Raw genomic sequence first — 24,300 nt, forward strand, 5'->3', positions numbered from 1 at the left:
TGTGAATCTTTTACAAATGATTGGATTCCTTTTTTAAATGTTTTTTTTTATAACTGAAAAAATATCTTTTTCAATTCTTGTATCCAATTCATTTTCTAAATCTATTAGTGTTTTTCTTAGAGAAATGTTCCTTTGTCTAGTATATACCGCGTGGTGTATGTTTTCTTGGTATTCTTTTCTAAATGTTCAGTTTCATACGCCTGAAGTTGTGAATCTTTTACAAATGATTGGATTCCTTTTTTAAATGTTTTTTTTTATAACTGAAAAAATATCTTTTTCAATTCTTGTATCCAATTCATTTTCTAAATCTATTAGTGTTTTTCTTAGAGAAATGTTTCTTTGTCTAGTATATACCGCGTGGTGTATGTTTTCTTGGTATTCTTTTCTAAATGTTCAGTTTCATACGCCTGAAGTTGTGAATCTTTTACAAATGATTGGATTCCTTTTTTAAATGTTTTTTTTTATAACTGAAAAAATATCTTTTTCAATTCTTGTATCCAATTCATTTTTTAAATCTATTAGTGTTTTTCTTAGAGAAATGTTCCTTTGTCTAGTATATTCCGCGTGGTGTATGTTTTCTTGGTATTCTTTTCTAAATGTTCAGTTTCATACGCCTGAAGTTGTGAATCTTTTACAAATGATTGGATTCCTTTTTTAAATGTTTTTTTTTTATAACTGAAAAAATATCTTTTTCAATTCTTGTATCCAATTCATTTTCTAAATCTATTAGTGTGTTTCTTAGAGAAATGTTCCTTTGTCTAGTATATACCGCGTGGTGTATGTTTTCTTGGTATTTTTTTCTAAATGTTCAGTTTCATACGCCTGAAGTTGTGAATCTTTTACAAATGATTGGATTCCTTTTTTAAATGTTTTTTTTTATAACTGAAAAAATATCTTTTTCAATTCTTGTATCCAATTCATTTTCTAAATCTATTAGTGTTTTTCTTAGAGAAATGTTCCTTTGTCTAGTATATACCGCGTGGTGTATGTTTTCTTGGTATTCTTTTCTAAATGTTCAGTTTCATACGCCTGAAGTTGTGAATCTTTTACAAATGATTGGATTCCTTTTTTAAATGTTTTTTTTTATAACTGAAAAAATATCTTTTTCAATTCTTGTATCCAATTCATTTTCTAAATCTATTAGTGTTTTTCTTAGAGAAATGTTCCTTTGTCTAGTATATACCGCGTGGTAGATGTTTTCTTGGTATTCTTTTCTAAATGTTCAGTTTCATACGCCTGAAGTTGTGAATCTTTTACAAATGATTGGATTCCTTTTTTAAATGTTTTTTTTTATAACTGAAAAAATATCTTTTTCAATTCTTGTATCCAATTCATTTTCTAAATCTATTAGTGTTTTTCTTAGAGAAATGTTCCTTTGTCTAGTATATACCGCGGGGTGTATGTTTTCTTGGTATTCTTTTCTAAATGTTCAGTTTCATACGCCTGAAGTTGTGAATCTTTTACAAATGATTGGATTCCTTTTTTAAATGTTTTTTTTTATAACTGAAAAAATATCTTTTTCAATTCTTGTATCCAATTCATTTTCTAAATCTATTAGTGTTTTTCTTAGAGAAATGTTCCTTTGTCTAGTATATACCGCGTGGTGTATGTTTTCTTGGTATTCTTTTCTAAATGTTCAGTCTCATACGCCTGAAGTTGTGAATCTTTTAAAAATGATTGGATTCCTTTTTTAAATGTTTTTTTTTATAACTGAAAAAATATCTTTTTCAATTCTTGTATCCAATTCATTTTCTAAATCTATTAGTGTTTTTCTTAGAGAAATGTTTCTTTGTCTAGTATATACCGCGTGGTGTATGTTTTCTTGGTATTCTTTTCTAAATGTTCAGTTTCATACGCCTGAAGTTGTGAATCTTTTACAAATGATTGGATTCCTTTTTTAAATGTTTTTTTTTATAACTGAAAAAATATCTTTTTCAATTCTTGTATCCAATTCATTTTCTAAATCTATTAGTGTTTTTCTTAGAGAAATGTTCCTTTGTCTAGTATATACCGCGTGGTAGATGTTTTCTTGGTATTCTTTTCTAAATGTTCAGTTTCATACGCCTGAAGTTGTGAATCTTTTACAAATGATTGGATTCCTTTTTTAAATGTTTTTTTTTATAACTGAAAAAATATCTTTTTCAATTCTTGTATCCAATTCATTTTCTAAATCTATTAGTGTTTTTCTTAGAGAAATGTTCCTTTGTCTAGTATATACCGCGGGGTGTATGTTTTCTTGGTATTCTTTTCTAAATGTTCAGTTTCATACGCCTGAAGTTGTGAATCTTTTACAAATGATTGGATTCCTTTTTTAAATGTTTTTTTTTATAACTGAAAAAATATCTTTTTCAATTCTTGTATCCAATTCATTTTCTAAATCTATTAGTGTTTTTCTTAGAGAAATGTTCCTTTGTCTAGTATATACCGCGTGGTGTATGTTTTCTTGGTATTCTTTTCTAAATGTTCAGTTTCATACGCCTGAAGTTGTGAATCTTTTACAAATGATTGGATTCCTTTTTTAAATGTTTTTTTTTATAACTGAAAAAATATATTTTTCAATTCTTGTATCCAATTCATTTTCTAAATCTATTAGTGTTTTTCTTAGAGAAATGTTCCTTTGTCTAGTATATACCGCGGGGAGTATGTTTTCTTGGTATTCTTTTCTAAATGTTCAGTTTCATACGCCTGAAGTTGTGAATCTTTTACAAATGATTGGATTCCTTTTTTAAATGTTTTTTTTTATAACTGAAAAAATATCTTTTTCAATTCTTGTATCCAATTCATTTTCTAAATCTATTAGTGTTTTTCTTAGAGAAATGTTCCTTTGTCTAGTATATACCGCGTGGTGTATGTTTTCTTGGTATTCTTTTCTAAATGTTCAGTTTCATACGCCTGAAGTTGTGAATCTTTTAAAAATGATTGGATTCCTTTTTTAAATGTTTTTTTTTATAACTGAAAAAATATCTTTTTCAATTCTTGTATCCAATTCATTTTCTAAATCTATTAGTGTTTTTCTTAGAGAAATGTTTCTTTGTCTAGTATATACCGCGTGGTGTATGTTTTCTTGGTATTCTTTTCTAAATGTTCAGTTTCATACGCCTGAAGTTGTGAATCTTTTACAAATGATTGGATTCCTTTTTTAAATGTTTTTTTTTATAACTGAAAAAATATCTTTTTCAATTCTTGTATCCAATTCATTTTCTAAATCTATTAGTGTTTTTCTTAGAGAAATGTTCCTTTGTCTAGTATATACCGCGTGGTGTATGTTTTCTTGGTATTCTTTTCTAAATGTTCAGTTTCATACGCCTGAAGTTGTGAATCTTTTACAAATGATTGGATTCCTTTTTTAAATGTTTTTTTTTATAACTGAAAAAATATATTTTTCAATTCTTGTATCCAATTCATTTTCTAAATCTATTAGTGTTTTTCTTAGAGAAATGTTCCTTTGTCTAGTATATACCGCGTGGTGTATGTTTTCTTGGTATTCTTTTCTAAATGTTCAGTTTCATACGCCTGAAGTTGTGAATCTTTTACAAATGATTGGATTCCTTTTTTAAATGTTTTTTTTTTTATAACTGAAAAAATATCTTTTTCAATTCTTGTATCCAATTCATTTTCTAAATCTATTAGTGTGTTTCTTAGAGAAATGTTCCTTTGTCTAGTATATACCGCGTGGTGTATGTTTTCTTGGTATTCTTTTCTAAATGTTCAGTTTCATACGCCTGAAGTTGTGAATCTTTTACAAATGATTGGATTCCTTTTTTAAATGATTTTTTTTATAACTGAAAAAATATGTTTTTCAATTCTTGTATCCAATTCATTTTCTAAATCTATTAGTGTTTTTCTTAGAGAAATGTTCCTTTGTCTAGTATATACCGCGTGGTGTATGTTTTCTTGGTATTCTTTTCTAAATGTTCAGTTTCATACGCCTGAAGTTGTGAATCTTTTACAAATGATTGGATTCCTTTTTTAAATGTTTTTTTTTATAACTGAAAAAATATCTTTTTCAATTCTTGTATCCAATTCATTTTCTAAATCTATTAGTGTTTTTCTTAGAGAAATGTTCCTTTGTCTAGTATATACCGCGTGGTGTATGTTTTCTTGGTATTCTTTTCTAAATGTTCAGTTTCATACGCCTGAAGTTGTGAATCTTTTACAAATGATTGGATTCCTTTTTTAAATGTTTTTTTTTATAACTGAAAAAATATCTTTTTCAATTCTTGTATCCAATTCATTTTCTAAATCTATTAGTGTTTTTCTTAGAGAAATGTTCCTTTGTCTAGTATATACCGCGTGGTGTATGTTTTCTTGGTATTCTTTTCTAAATGTTCAGTTTCATACGCCTGAAGTTGTGAATCTTTTACAAATGATTGGATTCCTTTTTTAAATGTTTTTTTTTATAACTGAAAAAATATCTTTTTCAATTCTTGTATCCAATTCATTTTCTAAATCTATTAGTGTTTTTCTTAGAGAAATGTTCCTTTTTCTAGTATATACCGCGTGGTGTATGTTTTCTTGGTATTCTTTTCTAAATGTTCAGTTTCATACGCCTGAAGTTGTGAATCTTTTACAAATGATTGGATTCCTTTTTTAAATGTTTTTTTTTATAACTGAAAAAATATCTTTTTCAATTCTTGTATCCAATTCATTTTCTAAATCTATTAGTGTTTTTCTTAGAGAAATGTTCCTTTTTCTAGTATATACCGCGTGGTGTATGTTTTCTTGGTATTCTTTTCTTAATGTTCAGTTTCATACGCCTGAAGTTGTGAATCTTTTACAAATGATTGGGTTCCTTTTTTAAATGTTTTTTTTTATAACTGAAAAAATATCTTTTTCAATTCTTGTATACAATTCATTTTCTAAATCTATTAGTGTTTTTCTTAGAGAAATGTTTCTTTTTTCTAGTATATTTATACAATTGAGGTGGAAAAGCGCGTGGTGTATGTTTTCTTGGTATTTTTTTTTAAATGTTCAGTTTCTTTCGCCTCAAGTTGTGTAGCTTGTACAAAAGATGGGATTAAATTTTTAAATATTTTTTTTATAACTTAAAAAAAATATTCATTTTTATTCTTCTATCCAATTCATTTCTAAATCTATTTGTGTTTTTCTTATCGAAATAATTAATTTCTAATATATTTATATAACTCAATTCCAAAATGCGAGGCGTATGTTTTCTTTATATTCTTTTTTAAACGTTCAGTTTCTTCCGCCTTAAATTTTGTATCTTGTACAAATGATTTGATTTTAAGTATTTTTTTTTTATAACTATAAATATTCTTTTTCTTTCTTTTCAATTGATTTTCTAAATGTTTTTGTGTTTTTCTTAGCGAATTAATTTATTTTTCTAATAAATTTAAATAAATCCTTTCCAAACGCGCTAGGCGTAGGTTTTTTTGATATTCATTTTCTAAAGGTTCAGTATAATCCGCCTCAGGTTGTGTATCTTGTAAAAGTGATTCTGCTTCATTTTCAAGATTTTCCATCCTTTGTAAGTGTTCTTGTATTATTTCATTTAACGTCTTACCACGTTTCTTAAAAATAATTCTAAAAATATTTAGTAAGCAAGCCATAATTTATATCATTATATATTCAAAATAGAAAAAGATATGAATTTTTTTTTACCTGTGGTATCGTTGTAATGACACTGTTCTATTACCACTGCTAAAATATTTCTGATCTGTTTTTAATAAAATTTGCCAATTAATAATCTGATTATAATAATAAAATTATAAAATTTATAAATAACAAAATTTATATAATTACGTTACTCGGCAACCAATAAAATAAACTAATAACAATAACGCAGCTAAAATAGTATACCATGCGCTAACTAAAACATATAATCTCATCAAAACAGAGATACCTAATACATATACCCAAACATTCATACTCAGAAATATCAAATACAAATTATACTGGGATTTCGACAGTCATAAGGATAGAATAATCCCCGCCAATAGACCAGACATTAACTTTCAATATTAAAAAAAATCACCTATCTAACAAACGGCATAGATGAAGTCCTACGCAAGAACTATCGCATGATAATAAACAAGAACAAAACAAAAGTAATGAAATGTAGTAGAAATAACAAAGATGGACCACTGAATGTGAAAATAGGAGGAGAAAAGATTATGGAGGTAGAAGAATTTGTTATTTGGGAAGTAGAATTACTAAATATGGACGAAGCAGGAGCGATATAAAGTGCCGAATAGCACAAACGAAACGAGCCTTCAGTCAGAAATATAATTTGTTTACATGAAAAATTCATTTAAATGTCAGGAAAAAATGTTTGAAAGTATATGTTTGGAGTGTCGCTTTATATGGAAGTGAAGCTTGGACAATCGGAGTATCTGAGAAGCTTTTGAAATGTGGTGCTATAGGAGAATGTTGAAAATCAGATGGGTGGATAAAGTGACAAATGAAGAGGTATTGCGGCAAATAGATAAAGAAAGAAGCATTTGGAAAAATATAGTTAAAAGTAGAGACAGACTTATGGGCCACATACTAAGGCATCCTGGAATAGTCGCTTTAATATTGGAAGGACAGGTAGAAGGAAAAAATTGTGTAGGCAGGCCACGTTTGGAATATGTAAAACAAATTGTTAGGGATGTAGGATGTAGAGGGTATACTGAAATAAAACAACTAGCACAAGATAGGAAATCTTGGAGAGTTGCATCAAACCAGTCAAATGACTGAAGACAAAAAAAAAATAATCTAACAAACAATACCATCCCCAGCGACACAAACATCCAAACCCAACAAAACGAAAATACATCGATCTAGCGATAGAAATATAAAGACTCTGGAAACATAAAAATTTACCATCCTCTCATTACGTCGATAATGGTCCTCATACCTTACATATTCACATCACATTTAATACAGATTCAATACACAGTCGTACTCAAAACGTACAACATTGTCAGATCTTTCTTTAATACTAAATCATAATAGTATTTGTACTGACTTGACATAGCCCGTCAATGCTTACAGACGCATTTTACAAAAAGTAAATACATTTTGTAATAATACGCCAAAATTTATAAAAAATCTCGATAAAAGAGAATAATAAATTTATTTTATTAGATTACTGAACTCTTATAATCTAGTTTTACATGTATAGCGTGGACTTTTTTTATAAGATTACGGACATCGACTGAGGTCATTTTGCCATAATGAAAATTTTGAGCTTATTTAAAATGGTATGCCTGACCGGAATTTGAACACTAGACCTCTGCATGAAAGACCGAGGCGATACCACTCTACCATGGAGATCGGGATGCACTTTTCATAAACCGTAAGTATACCCTGAAAAAGCAAGAGCTAATATCGACTGGAGTATTTTTTTAAAAATGTTATCGATTAATATAAAAAAAAAAAGATTTCCATTTGACATTATTAAATATACCTCCTTATGACCTATATATGACATGTAAACAACGTCATTAATGTAAAGCTACAAAGTTTGCTTTATATGCCTTTCAGTGACCATGCTCTTTTAGAACCCGAATTGTAATACGAATATACTTTTAATACAAACTACTCTCTATCTTATATCATCTTTGTATAGATTATCCTATTTTTACGTTCGATGTAAGCTATCTAACGAACGTATGTGGGAATATCGATGATTCAAGGTATTGATAATGTTATGACTTACTCTTGTAAATATGTTATTTACTTTAACAATACACATTATACGTTGGGTTCTTATTTTTTTATCGATTAATATCAGATAATGACGTATACAGATTAAGCCACTGATATTGTACTATAGCATTTGTACACAATAACCAGTCTGTTTCGCTGAACACATGACTTGTAGAAGTGATGGTAGTACTTCTTTAAAAAGTTTCTTGAGGACACCACATGACTTCTTTGTATGCCTATTAAATTACATTATACATTTTTTGCTACACTTCCTTTAAACTTATTCCATTTGAAAGTGAGATACTATCCTCCAATTCTTTAATAAAGTGGACAGTTACACAATTGCAGAAATATTAGTTTTTATTAACATCAAATATTTATACAATAAATATCAGGATAGAATAAAAGTCCCTTTATTATTAGTATTACTATATCAAATTTAAAAACAAAAAAAGAGTAAAAAGTAAGAAAATGTTGCAAACAAAGGAAGAATAAAAAAATAGGATGGTAGAACATTAGGTAAATAGCCCTTCAATGCTTACAGACGCATTTTACAAAATTTGAAAACTAGGGAACGTGTACACAAATTAAGATCAGAAGAGATATATCAAACCAAAGAGCGATTAAATGATTGGCAACAAAAAAAAAAAAAAAAAAACGAAATGATGATCAACTCCGACTAAGGGAGAATATTGTCCGACAATACCAGAGAATTGATGAACTAAAGACACGAATATTTTGCAATTTATTAAAGATCGGGCATAAATGCCTAAGTGTATATGTTGTTGTCGTGAGGGTCTATAAGTTAGTCACTCTGTAGTTAACTTTATGTAGATAAAATAAACAGAAATTCCAGAATAATTAAACAGAAATTAAAATAATAAATCCAAAAATAATTCGATTCTAAATTATAATTTTCAATTAATATTAAATAATCAGATGTTTCACCAAATCTATACACATATATAATAATACCTATTAAATTACATATGTACATTTTCAAGAGTACACAAAATTTTATTTTACTAATAACTTCTGATATTTTTTTCATGTTTTATTTATTGTTATTATTGAATTATTACTTATTGTAAAACTTTTTCTACAACCACGGGTTAATAATTTTTAATAAAGTAATATATTGAAATTTAAAAAAAATAAGAAGGAGAAAGCCTTATTTGAACCTATGTGCCTTCCCTTTATGATTCAAATATTTCATTAATTAAAATTTCATTTGGCTATAACTCTAGAACCAAGGAAAATAAGTACCACTTAAGATATATCAATGAAAATATCTTAATCAGGGCTTATTACTGCAGTTTTGAAAAAGTTCAAAATCCAAACTTCTTTGAATTTTAAGCCTTTTTGGACACTTTTTCTTCATTCAATTGCAATAAAAAAGAGAGATGAGATGAGAATATGCGAGATGCGTACATATTTACGTACAGAAGTGACGCTGAAAGTAGTCAAAATGCATTCAGGAATGGTCAAAATGTATATTTCCGTTGAAATCTGAAAACCGAAATTTCTTGCGATCACAACAATTCCTTGCCTTCGTATAAGGAAGTAAAAAGTTTACAGGGTGATTCAAAGAAATGGGAAATTTTGAAAAATGAGTTGGTAGCCGTGGGTGATTGGTACCACTTGATAAGTGGCGCCAGCCTCTCTAACCTAACCTGCCATTTAGTTGTCATAGATCCTTAGAGTGGTGAGCAACGTGCATTTGCTATCAAAGCGTTTTACAAAAACAATGACAGTGTGAAGGGAGCGCGTAGAGAATTTCGCCGTCATTTTTATCTGGGACGGCACGACCGTGTTCCATCAGAACATGCAATTAAAACATGGATATCTAATTTTGAGGAAACTGGTTTGGCAATGAAAAAGAAACCTCCAGGCCGTGAGCGAACCGTCCGTACACCACAGAATGTTCAAGCTTTACAAGATGCTGTCACACGAAGTCCACATCGGCCAATCCGTCATCTCTCAGCATCTTCACAATTGCATAGTTCAAGTGTTCGAAGAATGTTAGTAAAGGACTTGCAATACTATCCGTACAAGTTGCAGATCGTCCAGGAACTGAAACCGAACGATGCAGTTGTGCGAGCACAATTCTGTAATGTAATGCTTCAGAAGATAATTGATAACGAAGAGTTTGTTCACGAACTGTGGATGTCAGACAAAGCGCATTTCCACCTCAGTGGATTTTTTAGCAAAATTTCAGATACTGGGCACAAGAAAATCCTGTGCAGCTACACCAGCGTCCGTTGCACAGCCAGAAAGTGACCCTGTGGTTTGCTATGTCATCTTAAGTTTTATAGGCCCTTATGTTTTGAGGATGACAACGGTCTTGCGATTACAGTGACGTCGGCTCGTTACGTAGCCGTGCTTGAAATCTTTGTTGTGGAACAATAAAAGAGATTTCCACCAATTCCTAACACAGCCTGGTTTCACCAAGACGGAGCAACGTCACATACTCCACGAATATCGAAGGCAGCTGTACGCCGATGGTTTGGACAACGTGTCATTTCACGAAATGGTGATATTAGATGGCCTCCCAGATCGCCTGATCTCTCAGCTTGCGATTACTTTTTGTGGGGTCACCTTAAAAGCAAAGTGTTTTATAGTAGACCTGCTACAACGGAAGAACTGAATGCAAACTTTGCGAGAAGCAATTGCGGAAATTCCAGTTGAGATGTTACGTCAAACCATGAACTATTTAACGAAGAGACTTCGTGAGTGTTTACGTAGAAGAGGAGGTCACCTGGAAGATGTCATCTTTAAAAAATAAACTAAAATGTATGTATCCTAAAATGGCAACACTTGTAAAATTACATGAAATAAAATTCATTTTCTAAAAAAAATGTTTCATTTAAGTTATTTAATTTTTAAATTTTCCCGTTTCTTTCAATCATCCTGTGCTTTAAATAAAGTTACTTTATCATCTGATGTGGTTTATTTTTCAATTATTTTACTTTCTTACCGTACGATTTTTATTTCCAATTCTGAAAATTAATACTGTTGGGTTCAATTTCGTATATCTTCCACAAAATTATTATTTTTTACATAAAAAAATCTTTCATTATTCTATTTTGATTTATCGAAAGATGATACTCATTTTCCTGATATTCAGCTGAACTTTTACACACCATCGATCAACCATCAGCAAAAATGTAGTGAAATGCCTATTGTCCAGACTGATCTTTGTAGATTGGCTGAATCCGGATAATCCAAAATCTAGATATTTGAAAAATTAAAAACGTATATAATACGTACTGGACACATCATACTAATGTTTAATGGATATCATACAAAAATCTACTTCAATAAAATCAAGAAGATACTCGGAACATTCGTACAATGTAATAAAAAAAAAAAAGTTACATTAATACGTTAAAAAAAGCCTACCCTATGTACCTTCAGAGAATGGATTGAAGGGGAATCGTACTGGGAGAAAGAAGCACTTACGTTGCTAGTTTCCTAGTAAAATTTTAATCTGGTCTTAAGAAACGGATTGCAGTTCATAATTCCATCCATAATCAAAATTAACGTATAACAAACAAATACTTCCCGATAATAAGAAATATCCAGCAGTGAAGGACATTTGTCCAGGCTCTTAGTAGGAGAATACAGAAATCTCCCGCTATCCTTGCGTTCTGTTCTGTAACTTAAAGTTCTGAAACTTAGATAAAGCAAATAATTCAATAATGATATCATTTGTTTTGTCCTACTATACGGGAGAATAAAAACAATCATCATTACATCACATAGACATATTTGAAGAGTTATTGTGTTTCCAACAACCTTCTCAGAAATTAATTTTACGTAAAGCTGAATTGTGCTGTACGAATTTAAAAATAAGTCTATGAAAAACACAGCAAAAACAAAAGATTGATAAAAATACATTTCCTGTTGAGGAAAAAGGTTATTTGAATACTATTTTAGATTTTTTAGATTGAGTATGTATTTTTTTTTAAATTGTCTAGTGTGGATGTAAACAGCCAAGATACAACCCGGTAGGTTTCTAACCCACCGGGCTACTAGACCAACCCACCGGGTTGGTCTAGTGGTGAACTCGTCATCACAATTCAACTGATTTCGAAATCAAGAGTTCTAAGGTTTAAATCGTAGTAAAACCAGTTACTTTTGTACGGATTTTAATACTAGATGTAGATTCGAAGTTCTATGATAGTTGGGTTTCAATTAAACCATACATCTCAAGAATGATCGACCTGAGACTGTACAAGAATACACTTCATTTACATTCGTACACAAATCACCCTCATTCATTCTCCAAAGTAATACCTCACAGTACTTCCGGAAGGTAAACATAAAAGAGAGAGAACAGTTGGTTATTTGTATAATAGGCATTTCACTGTACGTATTTATTATAAACCTTTCCTATTATCTCCTTATTTAGTCTTAAATTCACTTTTCCCGCAACCCTTTCTTAAATTCATCCATTAATTTTCTAAAGAAGTTGTTGATAAACTAGCAATTTTTAAACATTTTAAATTCCTTCCTTCAATTTCGTTTTTTTTTATAGTTATCTTTTAATATAATCGTATAGAACAAGAACAGAAAGCAATAAACTAAATTAACCAAATGAAAGAAGTAGCTGAAAAAACAGGTCTATTTTTCAAAGTTCCAGTAAATATCAAAAAAAGACAATAGAAACTAAGTATGGCAATATTAAGATCACGGCCCATTTTAAATATCTTTGAGAATTAACCCTCCAATAGCAACGCCCCCCTCCCATAGCAACGCACCCCCACCCATAGCAACGACCCGCCCTCGCATAGCAACGCCCAGCCCACACTTATCAACGCCCCGCCCACACATAGAAACCCCGCGCTTTCTATGGCAAAGTTCCGCCCTCCCATAGCTACGCCTGGCCCTCCCATAGCAACGCTCTGCCCTCCCATAACAACGACCCGCACACACTTTGCAACGCTCCGCCTTCCCATTGCAACGCTCCACCTTTCCATAGCAACGCCCCGCCCACACTCGGCAACGGCCAGCACTCCAATAGCAACGCTCCGCCCAAAACAAAGCCCCGCCCACACTTAGAAACGCTCCGCCCTGCCTATAGCAACGCCCCGCTTTCCATGCCAACGCCCCGTGCTCCCGTAGCAACGCTCCGCCATCCCATAGCATCGATCTCACAACAAAGTTCTACGTGGACGATATGGAATTACATCTACAAAAATTACTTACTACGACTAAGGGATATATCGATGACACACTATTTAGGTTTGAAAAATTTCTATTAATCATTATTATTGCCGCTAACAGAATATTAAATCAAAAAACGCTTATGCGTATATTAACCACTGTTAATATATATATAATTAACATGTATATAATAATATATATATTAATACGCTATATAATATATACAGCGTGACAAACATCACCAAAGCGATTCTGCAAACACAGATGTAAATAGAAAAGATACAAAGGAGGATGAGGATGCGAAAAAAAATATGGTGCGTTCTCCAGTCGTTGATCCGATTACCGATAAGACATTGTAGAATGAGGATGTGAATAAAAATATGATACGTCCCCCGGTCTTGGATTCAAAAACAGATACGGTGACGACAACTAAGATGAAGAAGAAGGAGGAGGCGAAAATAAAAATATGATACGCCCCTCCGATCTGGAATTCGAAAATAGATACGGCGAAGAAGAATGATGTGAATAAGAATATGGTACGTAGGCCGAACACGGATCCAATGTAAGATGATGGAATGTTGTAAACAAGTTCATTGTCTGTCCGTCATGGCAAGAGTGAGGAGGTCAAACGTTCTCCTGTTCGAAAGGGTAAGGTGAGCAGATCTAAACGAATAGCTAGTGTTAAACAAGGCGGTGGACTGTTAACAACTCTTACAGCAGGAGGTGTAGGAGCGTTAGGATCTTATAAAGCAATAAAGCATTAAAAGGTGTCAAAAAGGTGGTGGGTACGGTTGTAAACAAAAGGATCGATTTGTTACGGATAGAGTTACATATTCCAGGATATCAGTACTGCGGACCGGGGACGAATTTAAAAAAACGATTAATGAGAGGCGATCACGGTAAACAAGTTGGACGCCGCTTGTAAAGAACACGATATCGCATACGCAACGTACAGCGATATCGAAAGAAGAGCGGCAGCAGATCGTAAATTAGCCGATAGCGCTTGGGAAAGAAATAAAGATTCAAGTATCGCAGAAAAGGCTACGGCATTGGCGGTTACAAACGCGCTGAAGTTAAAAGCAAAGTTCGGCGGTGGAAGAGTAAAAAGACGAAGAAGACGGTCAAAAAGGAATAATATAAATTACTTGTTGAAATGATGAAAAGAAAAGCGGAAACTGCAGGGCGGGGATTATACCTTAAGCCCTACCTTTGACCGGATCAGAGATGGGCGGTAAAAAAAACGTCGTCCCCGTCGTCGTCGTCTCCAATAAAGGGAATACCAGTGCGACCGCTATCGAACGTAGAACTGATGTGGTACGCCAGAAGACTAAATATAGCCGATTTTCGAGGAGTCTTCATGTTAGACGCATTACCCGTGCAACCGAAGACTAACGAATCTACGATAGTTAATCTTGACCGCAGTACCGGTCATGGAATACACTGAGTATGTTATAGAAAACGTGGACTTATGGTGGACTGTTTCGATAGTTTCGGTAATTTGCATCCACCTAACGAATTGATGCGTTACTTTCCACTCGATTCGATTATAAATTCCAGTTATAACCCCAGACAGAGTATAAACACGGTTATCTGTGGTCATTTATGTCTTGAATTCCTCAGTCGTGATTCGTCAGCCTACAGGTAAACATCTTCTGCATAAGTGGAAATACGTCGTTATTACACGCTACATGTTTTCCGCCATTGGATTTGTCTGATGGTAATTGGGAACTGGCGTTGATCAACCTAACCACATATAACTCGATTCCAAATGTCGAAGAGGGAATCAGCAACACACTTACTTTTGCGAACTTAAATGCAGTGCTGCGATCGATCTGACTTCAACGGATAATTTAGCACCGCTGTTGGGGTTCGAGAAAACTAATCTGGCGGCGAATATATAGAACGAGTCATCGAAGCCGGTCGCCATTAACAACGTGAACACCGTATGGGTCGAATGCAACCTTATACGTGGCTCCTATACGAACGGATCAGAGGGACACGTATTGCACGAATTCACGCTAAGCGTACCGCCTGGTTTCAAAATAATCCAATCGCCGAACAATATAATATATCTACCGGTGAATACGAAGAGCTTAGACGAGATCGCTATAAAGTTTACTGTTCAAGAAGTAAAACCGATAAATTTCCGCGGTGAACCCATTACGATGAGATTGCATTTACAAAGGAAAACGAAGTAAAAGGAAAGCCAATAAATGGGGTTAATATACAATAGCGGTGGTACTAGTAGCGAAACGACACGCAAATCGATCAGTCGATGTGCAAACACCAAAGCGTTAACATCGCATAACGTGTTGTTTCTTCGAAAACTTGGTTTTACAGTTTTGGTGAATCGTAATGATAGAAATAGGAGCGAATATGGTGGTTGTCGGTGAAAGTGTTTCGTTCGACAACACGATTACACAGCACGAATATCATATCCATCTACCGTACGCTTCGTCGACTTGCAACAACAACGATGAAATCCGGATACCAATACACCAACAGGTTACCGCATAAAAGCTATTTGATGGTCGAAGAGACACTAACTAATAAGGCAAACGATAAAAAGGCAACAGAATCGTGGTTAACAAACAACACAATACCATTTCTCTTCGAGGTGATACGATACGAGATAAACGGCACGGAGATGTGTCGCGTACAAAAGTTAGGAATAACGACAACGATAAAGAATATTCTTTCGTTGCGTAAAATCGAAGAAAATACATTGGAAAATTTCGGGTGGAAGCTCAAAGCGTCGGATAAGTTCGATTTAGATGAAACCACTAGAAGATTTTGCTTCTACGTACCGCTGCGTATGCTGATGGGTTTCACCGAAGACTACAAACACATAATATTGAACGAAAAACAAGAATTGGTTTTGCTTAGATCTTCCAGCGACGTGAACGCATTAGTGTTATCCAAAGAGGCGCCCGATTTGAAGTTGAAAGTGACTAAGTTAGCGTGGAACATTCCGTATGTTCACGTTGCCGATACGATGCGATTGCAATTGTTGAAGGTAGTAGAACAAGATAAAACGTCAGCGATAGCCTTTCGTACATGGCAGATCCACGAATATCGAACTTTACCACAAACAATCATACATTCATGGACGTTAAAGACTTGTGCGCTAACGGAGAAACCGAGATTTGTGATATTGGGTTTACAGACGGACAGAAAGCATAAAGCTACAAAATCATTGACGCTCTTCGATATGTGCGATTTGGTAAACGTTCGTCTTTATTTGAATTTGCAGTACTATTCGTACGACAATCTACAGGGAGATGTGAATATGATGTATGAAATGTTCGCCAGCTTTCGGTCCGGTTATTACAACAAACCGGAGGACAAGTGTCCCGCTTATAGTTTGGCGGATTTCAAGACCAGTGTACCGTTAATAGTTATCGACTGTTTCCGTCAGAACGAATCGCTTAAAACAGGAACCGTAGCTGTACTTATCGATTTCGATACCAAACACAATATACCGGCCAACAGGGCCGCCTACTGTCTCATTATACATGACAGCATCGTCACATACACTCCGCTCACTGGAATAGTGAAAAAACTTATGCAATACGGGGGGTATTTAAGATCGATCAGTTAGGTAGTGGTGACGGTGATTGACGGAGAGAGGAAGGTAAAAAGCAAATATTATCAACGTGGCGACGGTTTACGAAATGGTTGATAACATTGAGTGTATTTAAAACGGGTATTGCAATTGGTATAAATGTAACACTATTACTGGGCGACCTTTCGCATGAATCTTGCACAATGATGAAACCGATACGGTGTAGAGTGACTTTTTCTGCACAATCGCAGGTTAACATACCGTTAGTATGGTGTAATTCATCGTCCGTTGAGGTGTTATCCATTTTTTACAACGCTACTGTATCACCATCATTTTTGAAAAACGTGTCTGCTGACGTAGATAGCAACGTCACTACATCGTCACATTCAGAAAAAGCAATAGTGTTATCAAACGTAACGTTAAACGATGATATCGACAAAACGGCATCGAAAAAACCATAGTGAATGTAACGTCACCATTACCTTCAGCGAAAGCAACAGTGTTACCAAACGTAAACGGTACTAATATCTCATTATCTAACATAACGTTACATGCACATGATGATGATGACTATGGTGGATTTCTAAAGGAGGAAGAAGATGCTGTGGAGGGATTACCCCCACCACTTCTACTTCGAATGCATAAAAAGGCTTAATCTGACTGCGTACACAAATCAGTAGTAGTTGAGCATCCGTCAAGGAATTATATATATTATATAGTGAGATCCGCGCGGATAAGTTACCAGCGCTGCTCCCCAACGGGGACCATCGTTAACAACGTGCGCGCTGAGCGTGTTCGGATTTTCCGGCGCGCCCGTAACGAATATGTTCACGCCATCAAGGAAGCCCAACTCAAGCTTTGCAAAGACTCCATGCGCAAGTTGCAGCGCGATCCTTGGAAGCTCGCGAAGACATGTTACCGACCGAAGCCATTGCACGTGTTGTCCAGTGTTCGGTGCGGGTTAGATGGTCGTGACCACACTGTAACATCTGTGGCGACTTACCGGGCGTTCCTGGATACGCTGTTTCCAGATGCACCGGAGGGTAAAGCGGAAATCGGCGTTAGGGCGGGTGAAACACCATTCCCTGGCGTTCGGACCGTGGAACCCGAACATATAGACCGAGTGGTTTCTCGAATGGCATTAAAGAAGGCACCGGGGATTGACCAACTTGACTCGGATATTTTCCACCATCTATTGCCTGACATAAGAGAGTCACTAGGCAGACTGTTCACGGGATGCCTAAGCTGGGGCTGCTTTCCGGATTGCTGGAAGGTGGCTTTGGTGAGGGTACTCCTGAAACCTGGAAAGGATCCAGGTGAGGTCGGCAGTTATCGACCCATCAGCCTCTTGCCGGTTCTCGGCAAGTTGCTTGAAAGGCTGTTTGTGGAACGGCTCGAAGTAAGCATCGATATGAACTTTATTCAAAATCGAGGCCAATACGACTTCATGAAGGGGTTGGCACCGAGAATTGCATTTTAAATGCTCTTACCGAGGTGGAAAGCGCCGACTGCAAATATGTTTTGGCTATTTTTATTGATATAGAGGCAGCATTGATATAGAGGTGTTGGAGTTCTGTCCTCTATGGTTTGTAACGCCGCAGTGTTCCCGTAGCCCTGCAGGCCATGGTAAGAGTGTACTTGTCTAACCGAACTGCACTGTTTAAGGATGCGCACCTAGTTGTGCAAAAGTCCGTCACCAGGGGAAGCACGCAGGGTTCCTTTCTCGGTTTCCTGCTGTGGAACCTAGTGTTTGACGGATTTCTGGGGTTGACATTCCCAGAAGGGGTCACGGCCCAGGCTTTCGCCGATGACTGTCTCCTATTGGTTCATGGGAATTCACGACCGCAGCTGGAAAGTAGAGCGCAGGCAGCCTTGCCAACCGCCGAGGGCTGGATGGACATTTAAAATTTTAAGATTTCTGCGCCCAAGACGAAGTTAATGCTTCTGAAGTGTGCAGACAAATTATAATGCAGTCGAAACCCCCATATTAAATATAAGGGCTGTGTAATCAGCCGTGTGGGAGTTCATAAGTACCTAGGTGTTTTGTTTGATGATAATGTGGTTTTTAGTAACCATATTAAGCAAGTTGCGGCGGACGCTGTCTCTGTGATGCACAAGCTTAGAAGGATTGCTCGGAAGGATTACGGGCTGTCGGGCCGCCAAATGTACTTAGTGTACCGAGGTGTTTTCGAAAGTACGATCGCATACTTGGCGCCAATTTGGGCGCATATGTTGGAAAGAAATAGAGAGCAATGCTTCAAAATTTAAGGAGTGCCCAGCGCAGACCCATGATAGTATGCACTGGTGTATTTAAAACAACCACTTACGAGGCTACTACCGTATTGGGAAAGGCTCTCCCAATCGATTTAGTGGTGAAAGTTCGAGCGGTCGTGTGGAGGTTGCGAAGAGGTCGGGAGGCCGAGGCATTTGGGATGCGGTTTCGAGCCGGGCCAGAACCGTAGCGGAACGATGATCACAATGCACCGGAACAAAATTTCGTATAGTTGTCCATCTCCCGTCCTCGGAAGAGACATTGGAGCCTCGTGATGGTGGCATGGCAGCTTGAATAGCACACCACGACTAAGGGAATGCTTGTATAGTTTTATACAAGATCTGGGAGGATGGTATGCCTCACGTTCGTTTTTAAGGGCATCGGGTGCTCAAGTGTTCACCAACCATGTAAATCTGAATCAATATCTGTTTCGGTTTCGCCTGGTGGCTGATGAGTTGTGTGTCTGCGGGGAGGTCCAGTCGAACGTGCCTATGATGTTCGACTGCCCTGCTCTTGGGGGGGCCAGAGACCGAGCCACCCTGGAACTTAGAGATCAGGGGGAAACTTGGCCGCTCACAAACGGTGAGTCAGTGTGGCGAGAGCCGCATTGTCGGACTGTGTGGGAGTTCCTCGATGAAGTTGCTATGTTCAACCGTCATCGGTAATTTTAATGGTTAATATTATATAATTTAGACTCATATAGCTCTGCTGTGGAAGGCAATTCTTGAAAATATGGCTGGCCATCAGCCAAACTATCTCCAAGCGCTGTTAAATGGTGGACAGGTACTAGCTGGCATACAGCGACCGAGTCGTGTCAGCCTAAATTGCTGCCTTTTATTTTTTTTTATAACTAGCGTTAGTTTTAATGGTAACAAGGGGTGCGCCTCCCCAATTTAGTTTTTATTGTTGACAAGTGAGCGATTGGGACACTTAGGCGGGTGCTGTACGGCACCATGCTTAATTCGCTCACGCAAGTTCGGTAGCTCATTAGGAACGAGGTCGCTTTACCGTTTTTAGAGGCTCAGTAGCCGTTTTGGCACGGAACATTTGGTCTATGCTTTAGGGCAACCGAATGGGGTGGTGGAGGGAGAAATGCCAGTTAACCAATTACCCAATCCGTCATAGAAGGAGGAGGTGTTTATTCGCCAGAGGAGTATCAATCGTTTCTATTCATGGAAGAAACTTTACATAACATGCAAAACCATCCTGAAGTTACGAAACCGAGTGAGAAGGAGGTGGAATCTATACCAACAAAGATCCGCAAAAGGAGAAAACCGCGTAGTAAATCTTATGATAAATATTCTTCAGTTGAACAGACGATCACAAAGACCAAGACCAATAAGATAAAGAAGAAGAAGGACACAAAGAAGGCGGATAAGAGGTAGGAAAACGAAGGGATATCCCCCACCAACATTGTGATTTCATAGACATCGTGGCGGTGGTTACATATCGCCGTCCTGTTACACGGATGAGCGATCGCCATAGAAGAAGTTATAGAGTATCACGGCTTTCTCTGCAAACGAGGTCAGTTTATAGTTAAGGAACTTGCCGTTGTCGGTGATGGAAACTATATGATTCTTCATTTTCGATCACCGTACCCAAAGTCCGAGATAACATAAAATACAAACGGATGGCCGTATGGTTGGAGAGGAAGTTTCACAAAATCGATTGGAATTACGGCGAAGTCGTATACAACGACGATATCATGAAGGCGTTATGTTCGCAGGTTGCCACAATATACACCAAAGGTCTGGAAAAAGTGGAATTTTTGCAACGGTTTCATAACGGTGTTCGTCAGATACCCGACGACGCATCGAAACCGAATTCAAATTATAACGTAAATTGTCCGTACCACACGCACAAGGTGAGTGGAAAATGTGCGTTACAAACCGGTTGTTTCTACATGGAGTGGTTGAAGATGTGTAACAATCCGTTGCATCCGATGAGGGAAGCTGATCGATTGCGATCGTTTGTGAACACAAACGCGGCAAACAAAGAGGAATCGGCAAAAAACGGTTATTACTCTATCTTTAACGAATTGTGTGTAAAATGTTGTTGGTGTAACGAAAGGATGGATGTGCATCACCACTCAACTCGTTGTCAAAACTGCATTAAGGAAAACGTACCGCTTTCGTTTGAACATGTTGTTCCACGTCGAGTACCGCTGTAGAGCTCAGTCTGCTGCAGGATGTGGATGAATCAACATCTTTGGTTAGAGATCTCAATTTTAGTTATAGCCTTCCATCTTGGATTTATGCCAGGAATATTATTTATGCTTGCACTGAATCACTTGCAAACATTTGAAAAAAAATATATATATATTAAAAAAAAAAAAAAGATTCGAGTGTTTTACAATAGAGTGGTGCGAATTGATTATTGAAAACGTGAAAAGAATGCACGCTATGGTATGTGCAAATAAATACGAAGTGTTATGGGGCAATCCCTTCGCCTGTACAGTTATCGATCGTAACGAACTCTACCGGTTGTTTTGCAGAATTGTCGTGGAAAGAGGGCAAGAAGGTAAATCACACTTGAAATTCCCATTCGAGTGTGAACACTGCGAATGTTAAGATGGACACCGTAGCATTTATTAACGTTTTCAACAATCAATATTGTTTTCTAAAGAAGATACTGTTCAAGAGGTTGACCGATCTTGATATCGGTGTGAGCTACGTACTGTTGGAAATGAGAAAAATATTTACTCAATACGGCGAGCTCCGTATGGCGTAATATTGTTCAACAGCGAATCGAATGAACCGGACAGCTTTCAAACCTTATTACCAAAGACGTATACAAACAGATTTACCGACGATGAATTGTCTGTTGTAAAAAATCGTTCGATGAAATTTAGTTATTATGGAAAGAAAAAACTCGCCAACGGTGACGTTGACGAGTTCAACGAGGATATAAAAATAAGTTTGTAAAATTTTGCACGAGTATTTGTAGGCCTGTTGGGGAGAGATATCACTCGCATAAAAAAATCTTGAGGAGCTTATAATTATAGTGTAACTGAGGGAAGTAGTTTATTCGTTGAGAAACGTTCGAGGTGTAAATATGAATCAGTTTAGTGAAGAAGATGTATGCGTGCGCGTCGTTGACCAACATCTGACGCCTATGTGTTTTAAATTAAAACACAGTTACGTATATATTGTCAATTTATCTGAACATGATTTCGATAAAAACGGAGATAACTTGACCGTAAGAGTGATTTTCAATGATGATGATTTCGGATATGGACGAAAATATTATTGCGAATTTGAATGCTGTGAACAAGCTATCGCACTTATTCACAGCAAATAAGTACTGTTTTCTGGATTCTACGGTGACGACGGTAACGTAAAGGCGTTCAAAATAAATCGTTCGTCGAATATGAAGTTGAATGAGACGGTGTTAAAAAATCACAATATGTCGCATCGAAAAAATAACGTACTCGCTGTAAACGTGCAAATCAAAAAAGAAAAGTAACTGCTTATGTAGGGACGGACGGAGGACTTTTCTTCAGGACCCGCGATGAGGTAGATTGTTCCAACAATGACTGTGATGATAATACCCAACCGCTGTTGGTGGCATACGACACAAATGAAAATTCAGAATTCGATTCTGTTAAAACCAATCGATATATGAGAGGACGTCATATCGCTTCTATTTATTTTATTTTATATACGAATACAAAACGCAAAGAAGAGGATAAAGAAAACCGTGAACGATCGTCTGCACGAATTTTTTAATTTCTACGATGTTTAAATAAGTCCTTTTAAGGATTACAACACCTTCCACAATCAACACAAAATTACTCACACACAAGACAAAAACACCTAAAACCCCCATACAATAAATTGTAACTAACTATTGTTTTTTTAAAATATATTTAACTTTTTTTAAAAAAAACGATATTTGATTACGTTTATTGAATGCAATGGTTCAAAGGCCTGCGACATGATCTGGTAATAGATTTATCTACTATCGGATTATGTAGCAAATGGTGAAGAGTGCGTTTAAACATTTTACAAAACTTATGTATGCGAAACATTTTTTTTTCATGTTACTTCATCGTATTTCTTTACAAGACCATGATACGATAAACAACAAACGCAGATGATGGATACTGGTAAACTTGCAATTGTTTCGCATACATACATGAAAATTAACGGTTTTTTTTCAGATAGATGTACAAGTTTATCGGTATCCATCATCTGCGTTTGATGTTTATCGAATCGCGGTCTTGATAGTAATATCATGAAGATGTTTTTTTCTTGTTCGAGAGTTTTGTAGACCTACTGGGGAGAGATATCACTCGTTAAAAAAAATCTCAATGCGCCGCGGTTGCTACATCCTGGGTGGCGTGGAAATGCGACCATTTATTTCTATTTACGTACATTTTTATACACAGAATACCAGTCTCTCTTTATTTTTGTTCGGAGTAATTTTGATAGTATCCAACTTAATTTTTAGTTTATATTTTAAATCATTTGTACTAGTGTTTTGTAGACCTACTGGCGAGAGATTTCACTCTAAAAAAAATCTCAACGCACCGCGGTTGTTACCTCATGGGTGGTGTGGAAATGCAACAACACTCTAAACCCCCATACAGTAATGTAAGACTATTTTTCAGAAATAAAATTTAGTCGTTTGGCATTACTTGATGAAGGTTCTAAGGCCTGCGAGGTATTCCGACATGAGATTCACCATCTGTTGTCGAAATACACTCGCGAATGGTGAGGAGAGTGTTTAACACATAAATGCATTTCATAACCTTTTTTCTTTTACAGATCCAGACACAACTGGATTTAACCAGTTACAACAACACACACACGTTTGTATTAGTGACTCGATAATTATAAAAAAAAAATTTTCCTTATCACATCCGCTCTTATTAGAAACGACGATCCAGTTCGCATTTACACACTAACGGCTGGTATGCATGCGCCGATTCGAATTCCAACGCTGCGATTGGTCAATTGGACAACTTTAGACCACGTCGGTCCCACAATTCTTCAGTCGAGCGCCGCACAGTAAACATCCTACGTCACTCCGCTGACGCACGCACGCAAACACACACGCACACACCGCCTACCGGTGCACGATCTACGACGAGAACCTCTCTCTCTCGAGGCGACGCCTCCCGGTGCTGCCACCACAACACAACAACCAGGATCATCCTCGAGGTAAGTCTAAAATTTTATTCACAAACACATACACACACGCACATACAAACACACAAATCGTACCATAAAAAACACGACTGCAGCGACGTTACACACACTAACAACTTCATTAAACAAAATTCAAGGACTTACATAGAACAAATTTCACTCACTCGGACACTCATCCACCGTAGCCGAACGGTCTACGGCGTCAGTCAAACACAACAAACAACCAAACGTACCCCGTCCGAAACCTACACGATCCACTTTTTTTTCACTTCAAATATTATTCATTTAATTCAAAACAACCGCCACACTACAACTGTTCAACATTGCTACCCACAGGTGATATTAAAAATATCACCTCAATTATTTAATACAAAACATACATCCACGTTGGCAACACTGACACAAAACAAATCAAGTTGGCATCACTGACAGGCTACTAGCGCTACTGACGTCGCTATTCAAGATGGCGGACTCCGCCATCTTGGATA

The sequence above is a fragment of the Lycorma delicatula genome, chromosome 1 (assembly GCF_047948215.1).
Source record: "Lycorma delicatula isolate Av1 chromosome 1, ASM4794821v1, whole genome shotgun sequence".
Classification (NCBI taxonomy): domain Eukaryota; kingdom Metazoa; phylum Arthropoda; class Insecta; order Hemiptera; family Fulgoridae; genus Lycorma; species Lycorma delicatula.